Here is a 13,011-nt window from a genome sequence, read left to right as displayed (position 1 = left end):
ATTCAACTCATATTGCGAGAGGTGAGTTGAGCCTCAGGGCACGCTGAGGTATTTTCAATTTTTACTTTTAAAAAAAATCAACTCATATTGCGAGAGGTGAGTTGAGCCTCAGGACACGCTGAGGTAATTTCAATTTCTGTTTGTCAAAAAAATCAACTCATATTGCGAGAGGTGAGTTGAGCCTCAGGACACGCTGAGATGTTTTCAATTTGTGTTTTTTTCAATTTATATTTTTCAAAAATCAACTCATATTGCGAGAGGTGAGTTGAGCCTAGGGTCACATGACGAGGTATTTTCAAAATCTGCTTTTCAAATTAAAGCTTCAAAAACCAACTCATATTGCGAGAGGTGAGTTGAGCCTTGGCTCACGCGATGAGCTATTTTTAATTTCTGTTTTTAATGTCTATTTTTTAAAGAGTCAATTCATATTGCGAGAAATGAGTTGAGCTCATGATCACGTGCCGAGTAAAGAATAAAGATTGGATCTGATTGAAGACACAAGATTTTGTCTCCCTGAAGTTGCAATGGAGTTGATCGAGGATATCAGATTTTGCCTTTCTAAAGCTGCAGAAGAGAAGACCACAAACCTTATCTGAATGAAGCAATAGAAGAGCAGATTGAAGCTGTAGATCTTATCTTTCTGAAGTTACAGTGAAGCAGATTGAAGCCACAAATCTCATATCCTTGAAGCTACATTGGGGTAAATTGAAGCTACAAGGTGTATATCAGAAGATGCAGTGGATTGAACCAAAGCTACAAGATGCGTTGGATTGGAAAAAGACTATCTGAACAAGAAGAGCACCAAAGAAATCAATACTTGGCAAGACCGGGCAAAATTGGCTTTTCTTTATGTCTTTGCTCTATTCCTGTTACACGACAATGAGCAAAAAGGGGCAGCTGTTATAGGCCAATTTTGGCCCAATTACATTTACAATATAAGCCCACCTACCCAATACCCATGACCCATTTACATTTTTACAAAACTCATTTAAACTAAATCTACCCAAACCCATTACAAAACCCAAATACTAGACCCAATTCAAAAGCCCACTAAGCCTAGCCCAACAGCCATCACAAACCCTAGCCCCCTAGCTTGTTGGCGCTGCACCACCAACTCTCTGCCTTCTGACACCAACCCTTGCAGCACGCCACCATTCCCTGGCGCCACCTGCCCCATAGTCACCTCCACCACCCTCTGCACCTGCAAGGAATTAAAAGAAAGAGACAGAATCTAACAGAAAATCAAGTTGTATGGCTATAAAAAGCCAAGTCTAAATGTTTTCTTTTTGTGGGGGCAATTAAAAAAAATAACAATAAAAAAAAGCATTCTATTTTTGAGCAAAAACAGCAATTCAATCAATATCCAAGCAAAAGAATAGCACAAGATCAAACCCAATATCAGAGATCGAAGAACAGAAAGCATAAAAGGTGATTGTTTTTTTTTTCTATTTTTAGTTTCGTTTTTGGGCCTATTTTTTCACATATATATATATATATTAAAAAAATATAAAAATATATATAAAAAAATTTTATCTTTTCCGGCCACCGTGCACGATGGCAGGTGCCGGCGACGGACGGCGGTCCAACAGTCGGACCGGTGACCGGCCTATGGCCTGAAATCTCCTTTTCTCTCCCCCCTTCCTTTTTTTGTCTTCCCCTATTTCAAATGATTTAAAAAAAATTTAACTTTTATAGGGACCAAAACAGTGCGTTTTGGTCCCTCCCCATTTAAACATAAACGGCACCGTTTTGATCAGGGCCGACCCGAGATCTGACCCGACCCGCTAGGATCCGAGTGTTTTTATAGCGGAAGGGCTAATTGCGCTTTTGGCCCTTCCGCATTTTTATTATTTTTCAATCAAGCTTTTAGTTATTCTAATTTGGCCCAAAATACGTCGTGTTTTGCAATTTGGTCCTCAGTGCTGCGCTGCATTTTGACCAGGGGATTTATTGCTGGTTGGGTCCTCCTAGGTTACGCGCGTGTTGCATTTTGATTCTTTTTCTTTATTTCGTTTTAAAATCGCCCCAAAACTTTGTTTTTATTTCAAAGTTAGTCATTTTTCATATTTAAGTTATTTTCACATTATCTTTGTTATTTTATTTATTTTAAATATTCTTTATATTATTCTTATGATTATCATTTTTATTATTCTTTATTATCTTTATTCCTTTATATTATCAATATATTATTACTATAGCTACTATTATTATTTTTAATGTATATATATTACGTATATATTTTTAATATATTTATATAATAGTATTAATAAGTTTTTAACATTATTAGTATTTATATTATGTATATATTATGTAAATATTCTAATACTATATTATATATATATATATCTTTCATATTATTAGGTATATATGTTTTTAATATCATATTTTTATATTGTTATGTATATACTCTAATATTGTTAGTTATATCTTTTATACTATTATACGTATATTTCTAATACTATATTGTATATTCCTAACACCATCATTTTATATATATATATATATATATATATATATATATATATATACATATTTATGTAGCATGTGAATAGTTTTTACATACTATTATAATTTCTAATATAGGTATATATATTGTATATTGTATGTATTATATATATATATATATATATATATATGTACATATTTTTGTAATACTCGAAAACTTTTACAGTAAGATATTATCCTTGATATAGTAAAATAAGGAAATAAAGTGACAAAAAGGGAAATTTTGAGTTATGTCAATATTGAGAAGTATATTATGATATATTAATTCAAGAAAGGACTAAATTGTAAAAGTGAGAAAAGTTTTGTTGCACAAGAGTAAATATTTAAAATTTGAAGGGTTAAAGTGTAAATATGAAAAAGTTGAAGGACCAATAGTGTAAATATTTTAAGAGTGGAATGATCTAGAAACTAAGAAAAATGGATGAATTAGGACCAAATTGAATAGATGAAGAACTATGAGGGACTAAATTGCAATTTTACCAAATTAAATGATGACTCAAGGATGGAATTTTAAAAGATAATGAAGGGCAAATTGGTCAATTGGAAGAGAGAGAAATCTAGAAAGTAATAATGATGCTAGAGATATTTTGATATTTTATAATTATTTAATTAGATAAATATTATTTTATTAATATTTTAATAAGATATTTTATTATTATTTAATTAGTATATAAAGAAAGAAAGATGAGAAATTCTCATCCATATTTTCCCATGCACTAACGTGAGAGAAAGAGAGGAAGAAAGAAAGTTTTGCTTTCTTTACAATTTGGTCCTTTTACCAAAAATTCACCATTTTCACCCAAAAATCAAATGAATTTCCATAGCTACCAAGAGACAAACATGTTAAGGAGAGCATAGGGAGTTAGAATATCAAGTTGGATTCAAGAAATAGAAGCTGGAGGAGAGAGAAAATCAAGTTAAAGATTAGTATCAATAGAACAAGGTAAGTATATCAAGATTTCAATATGTTTTTAAGTTTGTTATTATTGACAAAGCATGGAAATAATGTTATAGTAGAGTTTTCTTACATAAGGTCCTATGTTCTTGATATGTTAGTGAAGAGAAAATAAGAGAAAGTGATGAGAAATGGTGTAGAAAAAGAAAATAAGGGTGTTATAACATGGTAATTAATATCTTATACTAAAACAGTTTTGGACAGCAGTAGTAGTTTTACTTTGAAAAATCACCAAATATTGTATAAATAGAATTATAGGATGAATAAAATATGAAATTAAATCTTATTGAGTCTAGTTTCTTATAGAAGAAATTATGTAAGCAATGGAACTGTAAATAATGAGATATAATAAATTTTGTGAGACAAGATCAGAATGATTTCGGGTTCCCCTGTTCTGACTTTGAAAAATCATAAAAAATTGGATAAAAATAATTATGCATTTAAATTTATAATTTTATAATCCTGAATGATTCTATTTTCAATATAAATAAACGGGAACATCATTCAAATTCTGTACGAGGAGATAATTAATTTTTGGTGAAGAAGGGTCAGAACTGTCAGGCAGCAGAACAGGGTAACTTTAAAGAATAAACTGTACTTATTGGCTAAACCAAAAATTTTAAAAATTTTATGGTAAGAATATATATGAGTCTAGTTTCAGGTAAAATTATCGGATATTAATTTGGAGTTCTATAGATCCAGATATAAATAATTTAGTGACTATGATGCAGATAGACAGCTTGAATATTCATAAAAGTAAATAATAAAAATTATGGATAATGTTACTTACAAGTGTGTTATCTACATTAAGGATGTGGAATGGAGAGGAGGAGGAGGAAAAAATATGTAATTCATCTAGCATGGCTAATTTGCATATTTTAGGCTCAGGGACTAAACTGAATAAAAGTAAAACTTTATGGGTAATTTTGTAAACATGTCAGAAATGACCAAATTGCATGAAATGGATTATTTTATTATTTAAATTACAAAATTGAATGAAATTATTAATTTAGTTCAAGATCGGGGGAAAACATGTTTTAGGGATTAAATTGAAAGGTGTTGAAATTATGAAAAATTCTGATATTTTATAGAATTCATGGACTGTTATCAATATATATGAGAATAATAGCTGAAAATAAGGATTAAATTGCAAGAATTTTATTTTCCTGATCCTAAGGATGAAATCGTCATTAATTAAAAGTTTAGGGGCAAAATAGTAATTTTTCCTAGAGCATTAATTAAATGCATTAGAATATGAAATGAATGAAAATGACGATCAAATTTATTTATAAAGATCCGGACGACTCAAATATGAGACTTGATCGTGGAAAAGAAAAGATATCAGATTAATGAAATGTGTAAAACCATAGTTGAAAGATACCATGGCAACCTGATATGAAATGTGTAAGACCATGGTTGAAAGATACCATGGCAACCTAATATAAGATGTGTAAGACCATGGTTGAAAGATACCATGGCAACACCATGGTTGAAAGATACCATGGCAACCTGATATGAGATGTGTAAGACCATGGTTGAAAGATACCATGGCAACCTGATATGAGATGTGTAAGACCATGGTTGAACGATACCATAGCAACGTGACATGAAAAGAATAAGACCATGGTTGAAAGATACCATGGCATCACGTCAAAGATAAATAAAACCGTGGATGGGAGACGCTATGACATCTGTTGAACAATTGATATTCAGGTAAAATGTATCAGATGACGAATGGTTATATGAAATGGTTGTGTGAAATGTTTACAAGAACTGGTCATATGGAAATATATGTACAAAAGCGTTGTATGAAATAATTATGAAAATGGATAAACGAAATAAGTATAAGTACATGGAATATAATTTATGTTAAGTTTGATATAAGCTATTACCGAATAAATATACATAAAATATATAGAAATGATGGAGCATAAAATATTGATATAATGAAATGAATGATATATGCTTGTGAAGAAACGGTAAGAGCATGATATGTTTCATAACATGTACATATATGATTATCTTTGATATGTTGATACAAGGAAATTATGTAAGTTGAGACTATTATTAAACTCAAGTGCGACATGTCAAGAAAATAGATATATCAATGTTGAATTTATATGAGATATGTGCAAGTATACTAACAATGTTGTTGTTTGATGCTTATACAAGTGCCAAACTGTTGATTGAATGGTAATATATTTATTTTATATGATGCATTGAATCGGTAAGTATTTTAATTTTTTTTAAGTGATCTACAAATGGTAGTAATGCTCAAAACCACATTACGGCAAATGATCTTGGTTAGGGTGTTACATTTTTAACGTTTTCACGTATATATTTCTTATACTATTCCATGTACGTATTTTGATTATCTTATGTACATGTTTATTATTGATATTAGTACACATATTTTATTATACGTGTATATATATATATATTTTATATAATATTATTTATATATATATCATTATATTTATAAATATTATTTTCACTATTGTCATTTATTACTTTATTTTAATACTATAATGTGTTATTTGGTATAAATATACATCTTTATTATTATTATTAGTATATGTTTATTATATATGTATATATCCTTAGTATATATATGTGTATATGTTTATGCAATGTTATTATGTATTTATTTTAATGTACATATTTAAGTAGTATTATTAATATATATTTTTTATGTTATTAGTATTTCTAATATGTATTGTATATATTCATTTTTATATATTATGTATATATATATTTAGTAGTATTATGTATACACTTTTCATACCTATTATTATGTATATACTTTAATATATATATGGCATTATTAGTATTTTTAATATTATGTTTACATCTCTTTACTTCTTATATGTTTATATATTTGTTCGTTCTTATTTCGCGTTTAATAATATTGTCATCATGTTTAATATCGCATATGTTGTTATTGTTTTAACGTAGTTATTATTTGTTTCGACGTATTTCTAACTCTGTTATGTTTTGTTACCTCCCATTCTTGTATCATCTCGCTATTCACCGCTTTAAAGATTTTTATTCATGTTTTTGAATTTCAATAAGCAAGGCAACGTACCGATTTAACATTAAGTCATCGATTTCATCGCTATATTGGGTGAACATCAATCGACTCGTGTTAAAACGGTATGTCCTTCTCAAAAATAAAAAAAAATTAATTAAAAATTCTCGTGTTTTAATCGGATCACGATTAAATGCTACATTGAACTCGTATTTTTGAAAATCAAGACGGCACATGTTTAATAAGATACCAATTTTGGGCGTCGCGAGGGTGCTAATACCTTCCTCGTGCGTAACCGACTCCCGGACTCTATTTTTCTCTGGATTTTAACGTAGACCTAAATTTGGCCTTCTTTTTATCAAAAATAAAACTTTTGGTTAAAATGAAGATTTATTAGGTATTCAATCACACCTAGAAAAAGGGATCGGTGGCGACTCCTTTTTTTTAAAATCAAACTTCATTTCTCAAGTTTTCACTAAATCGCCACAATTAGCGACCGAAAGCAGAAAAATTTTTACGTCGCTACAATATATATTATTGATACATGGAAATTATTGTATTAACTTGAATATTGAGTTTGTGCATGTTAGGGTAATAATGCATTGAATGGATATATGAATATTTATTGCATTGTATTGAAAACATTAGGTAAGTATAATTCTTGTTACATGAGCTTACTAAGCACAAAGTGCTTACCATGTTTCCTTTTCCCCTGTTTTGTAGTGTTAAGAGCTCGGAGGTCGGATTTGGTCGGAGACACATCACACTATCAACCTCAGGATTTCGGTATATAAAGAAACTTTATTTTGGAAATCAATGACATGTATAAGCTAATAAAGTGAAGGTTAATGTGAAATGAATGTAAAGTTAGCCATTGGTATGGTTAACAAACCTAGTTTTGAGTATGTGATGACGTTATTTTATAAATATGCATGAATTTATTTTGAAAATATGTTGAATTGGATTGGTTGATGTGGATTGGTCTCGATTTAATATTGCAGGGAAGGTTAGATATTTATAAAGGGGCTATATTGAATAAAAAAAATAATTCGTAAACTCCGATAATGCCTCGTACCCTATTCCGGCAATGAGCACGGGTAGGGGGTATTACAGGGGTATTGCCATATTATGGCATCAACAAAGCAAACATTACTTGCCGCTTCTTCAATCATGCAGAAATAATTGCAATGCATGAGGCAAGTCGAGAGTGTATTTGGCTAAGGTTATTGACCCAACATGTAACACCCCCTACCCGTATCCGTCGCTCGAACAGAGTACGAGGCATTACCGAGGAGTACAAAACACTTACAGATAATTTAAATATATTTTCATAATAACTTGTCTCGATTTCATACTATTTCATATTTAAGCTTTACTCACCATAGTATTTGAAATATCATCTTTCTGCAAATAGCACACATGAGGTACATAATTCCATAGTTAAGAATGAACACATTTATCAAACATATTCCACATTCATATATCAATGTCTTACATTTCCATATATCAATAACCGTCATTTTTCTTATTTTTCAGATAATTATGCGTAACCATTGATAAGCATGTAATTCACTTTTTTCTTCACATCAATCACAATTTCAAATGACAAATTCGTGTGAATCACTCAACCTCATTAGGTGTTTAAATTCATCACTTTGATTCACATACTCATAATTTACTAACATATCCTGTCAAACACAATCTCGAATGATAAAATCACATAATTGAGCTCAATAATAATAATGATAACATTACTTACATTTCTTTTTTCACATGTTACATTTACGACTTACCAACTTGTCCATCCAAGGAACAGCTTACGGATTTGACTACATCGTGATCTGAAGCCCGAAATTTAGCTGAAGCACATAAGTGCTAAACGGGCTTGGAGGCTAATCGAACGGAAGCTTAGAAGGCTAATCAAGCACATAAGTGCTAAGCGGAAGCTTAGAAGGCTAATCAAGGTCATCGAGTGAATTGAAACCCCAAAAGGGTTAACTGAAACTCATATGAATTAACGGAAGCTCGTAAGAGCTAAACGGAAAGCAAACGCGAGAATTCACAACAAATGCTGAATCTCAGTTTACTTGGGTAATTTACCGTCAATTCATCTTTTTCACTGAAAGATTGTACTCATTTTCTGCGTTCTGTTCCTCCGAAATTCTCAGTTTAATTTCATAACTTTTGTACATAATTTACTTATTTTCAGCAATTAACATACATAAATATTAATCACCATTCATAAAATAATATTGAAATTTAATAATATTAACAAATGGTCACTAAATTTAGTTATATAAACTCACAAGTTCGATTTTTGTATTATAGCGATAATCATAATTTCATAATAAATACTCCAAATAAAACATTATCTCGTTTCTAATTCAACAGTTATCGATTATAATCGGGCATGTGATCAATTTATACACGAGTCATTCATATATTTTTGTATATTTTCCTCCTCCTCCTCTCCATCCACATCCTTAGTATAAACAACACACTTGTAGGTAACATTATCTATAATTTTCACTATCTACTTATGTGAATATTCAAGCTGTCCATCTGTGTCATAGTCACTAAATTATTTATATATTTAGCTACAGAACTCCAAATTAAAATCCATAAATTTTCCCAGAAACTAGATTCACATATCTTCTTACCATAAAATTTTCATAATTTTTGGTTGGGGCAATTAATACAGTTTATTCATTGAAATCTCCCCTGTTCTGCTATCTGACATTTCCGACTCTTCTTCACTTAAAATTAATTATCTCCTCGTACAGGATTCGAATGATGTTTCTGTTTGTTTCTCTTGAAAATACACTCATTCGGGATTCTAAACATATAAATTTAAACCCCTAATTATTTTTATCCAATTTTTGATGATTTTACAAAGTCAGAACAGGGAAACCCGAAATCATTCTGACCTTGTCTCCCAAAATTTATCATATCTCATGATTTACAATTCAATTGCTTACATTATTTCTTCTATAAGAAACTAGACTCAATAATCTTTAATTTTATATTTTATTCATTCTCTAATTTTATTTCTACAATTTTTGGTGATTTTTCAAAGTTAGACTACTGCTGCTGTCCAAAACAGTTTTAGTGCAAAATGTTGATTTCCATTTTGCCCCAAATTTCACAATTCATACAATTCAGTCCTTGCTCAATTAACCCCTCAATTAAGATAATTTTCTAAATTAATAATTTTCCTAAACATTATAATTTATTTCATAACTATTGAATTTCAGAATTTCCACATAAGATTCTAACTTCAAACTCTTTTACAATTAGGTCCTAAACATTCACTTTCTATTTAATTCTTACAATAAAATCAACATATAAACAATTTAAAGCTCTAATTCCATGCCAAATCATCATATACTTCCAGCACATATGTATAGAAACTTTCAATTTCTTTCATAGAATCAAAAACTAATGAATTCAACAATAGGACCTAGTTGTAAAAGTCACAAAAACACAAAAATTTCAAGAAATAATCAAGAATTGAACTTAATTGAAGTAAAAATATGAAAAACCAGCTTAATATAACTCTTCCATGGCGTTTTTCTAATGAGAATGCAGAAAAATAAAGAGAAATCTAGATAATTCCACTTTAGTCCTAGCTTTATTAAGTAAATTTTACAATTTTTCAATTTTTCCCTTAATTCTCCTTATTTTCTTGCTGATTTCATGCCCTTGCCGTCCAGCCCAAATATACTTTGGGTCTATTTTCCCTTTAAACCCTCTTTCTTTTATCAACTAAGCTATTTAATCATTTCTCACAATTTTGCATTTGATACAATTTAGTCCTTTTTGTTCAATTAACTATCAGAACTTTAAAATTTCTTGATGAAACTTTAATACTAACATATTAACACTCCATAAATATTTATAAAAATATTTATGGCTCGATTTAAAATTATCGAGGTCTCGATACCTCGTTTTCGATTCTAATTATTTTAATATTTATTTTTAGTACACTATTCACTATTTCAAAATTTCTCCTAGCTTCACATTTAATTTATACTCACTAAATTAATAATATTTTCTACTCATTTTGTAATGCCCCCTTACCCGAGACCATCGCCGGAGTCGAGCACGAGCCATTACTAAACTTATTTGAGCTCTTAAACAAATTCAGACAAGCTGTCCAACTGTGTTATAGTTGCTAAAAAAATCATATCTCGAGTTACAAAACTCGAAATCCAAATCTGTAAATTTTCCATGAATCTGACTCATATATCTACTTAATAAATTTTTTTCTGGAATTTTTGGTTGGGCCAATTAGTACATTTTATTATTTAAAGTCTCCCCTGTTCCAGGGTTCGGCTACTCTGACCCCTGTACACTACGAATCAAATTTCTTCCTGTACAGAATTCAAATAACCATGTCGTTTATTTATCTTAAAAATAGACCCAATAAGAAATCCATAGATATACAGTATGACTTCTAATTATTTTTGTACAATTTTTAATGATTTTTACAAATCAGAACAGGGGAGCTCGAAATCACTCTGACCTTATCTCACAAAAGTTATTATATCTCATGATTTACAATTCCATTTCTTAAATTATTTCTTTTATAAGAAACTTGGCTCAATAATATTTAATTTCATATTTTATTCAATCTCTAATTAGATTTTCATAATTTATGATGAATTTTCAAAGTCAAACTACTGCTACTAACCAAAAACTGTTTTAGTACAAAATATTGTTAACTAGTTTATAACATCTTTACTTCAATTCATTTAAATTCTATACATGCCATATAAATCTTTAAACATAAAACAAAAACTACCGGAATTGACCTGGATAGTGTGCCTTGTTGTGTTGATCCGATCTACCAATTTCACTTTAATTCAATCTACATAAAAAAAATATCAAACACACACAAGTAAGCTTATTGAAGCTTAGTAAGCTCTTAGGCATATTAACACAAATCTTACCGTACACTGAACACAATTATATATATATATTAGTTAAACTATTTCATCCTAAAATTCACAACTTCATTAATAAATTCATTTGAATAATTTTCATGATGCAATTCGCGAACTTAATTCTTTTGGGCCCATTTCTTATTTATTTCCATTGTCAAATTAGGGAATAATAATGGAATTGAGTGCTTCATTGTCACGTTGCCATAGTTAACTATGGACTTTCACATTGTCACACATCACACACCGAAGCCATAGCCCTGCCATGGTCTTACGGACCACATATCATACCGATGTCATATCCGGATATGGTCTTATACTTAATCACATAATCACATCACACCGATGCCATAGCCCACTATGGTCTTATACTGAGGATACTGAATCACATGGTACCGATGCCATAGCCCGGCTATGGACTTATACGGAATCATGTATCACATCTTTTCCGTCAATTCATTATAGTCATAAAATGAAAGCACTCAAACCATTGTTCCAGCTAATTTGTTCTTTTAGTTACACATTATTCATTAGTTCATATAATTTGAAAATATTCATCTACAATAAAATACTTTAACAATCATAAGATTTTCATATCAAACATCGAATTTTTCCATATGAACTTACCTGGGTTAATTTGCAAAAGTCGTAGAAATTCAGGGACTATTCTTGAATTTTTTCCTTTCCACGATTCACTTCGTTTTCTTGATCTATAATTATAAAATCATTCCTTTATTAGCATCCATTACAATTCTATTCTATTTCACAATTTATACCCTTAAATTTTCAAAATTATACTATTACCCCCAAACTTTTCAATTTTTTACAATTTAGTCCCTGCTTAATTTATTCATCAATTGAACTAATTCTTCTCAAATAACACTTTATTTAAACATTATAAACTATTTCACAGCCTTTGACATTCAAAGTTTCATCACCAAACCCTAATTTCATAACTTTCACAATTAGGTCCTAAATAATAATTTCTATAAAAATCTCTTCATAAAATCATCATATAATAGAATTAAAACCTCAATTCCATGGTAAATCATCATAAACTTTCAGCACTTGTTCATGGAAACTTTCAAAATTATCCATATAATCAAAAACTAATGAATTAAACATATGGACCTAGTTGTAAAAGTCTCAAAAACACAAAAATTATAAGAAATAATCAAGAGTTAAACTTACATGCTGTAGAATATAAAAACCAGCTTCTTAAAAGCTCTGTAATGGTGTTTTTTAGCTGACGAAGATGAAGAAAAATGAAGAAAACTCTAGATTTTACCTAATATGTCATATTTTACAATTAAATTATTACCCTATTTCCAATTTTGCCCCTAGTTCACACTTGATTTTTAATTTTCCTGCACACACATGCGTCCAGCCCAATAATAGGTGTCTAATTGCCTATTTAGTCCTCCTTTAATTATTACTAGAGCTATTTAATCACATCTCACAATTTTGCACTTAGTTTAATTTAGTCCTTTTTACCTAATTAACTACTGAAACCTTAAAATTTTTTGACGAAACTTTAATATTAACTTATTTACACTTCATAAATATTTCTAAAAATATTT

Source organism: Gossypium arboreum, chromosome 8 (genome assembly GCF_025698485.1).
Source record: "Gossypium arboreum isolate Shixiya-1 chromosome 8, ASM2569848v2, whole genome shotgun sequence".
NCBI lineage: Eukaryota > Viridiplantae > Streptophyta > Magnoliopsida > Malvales > Malvaceae > Gossypium > Gossypium arboreum.
Note: the sequence above shows the minus strand (reverse complement) of the source record.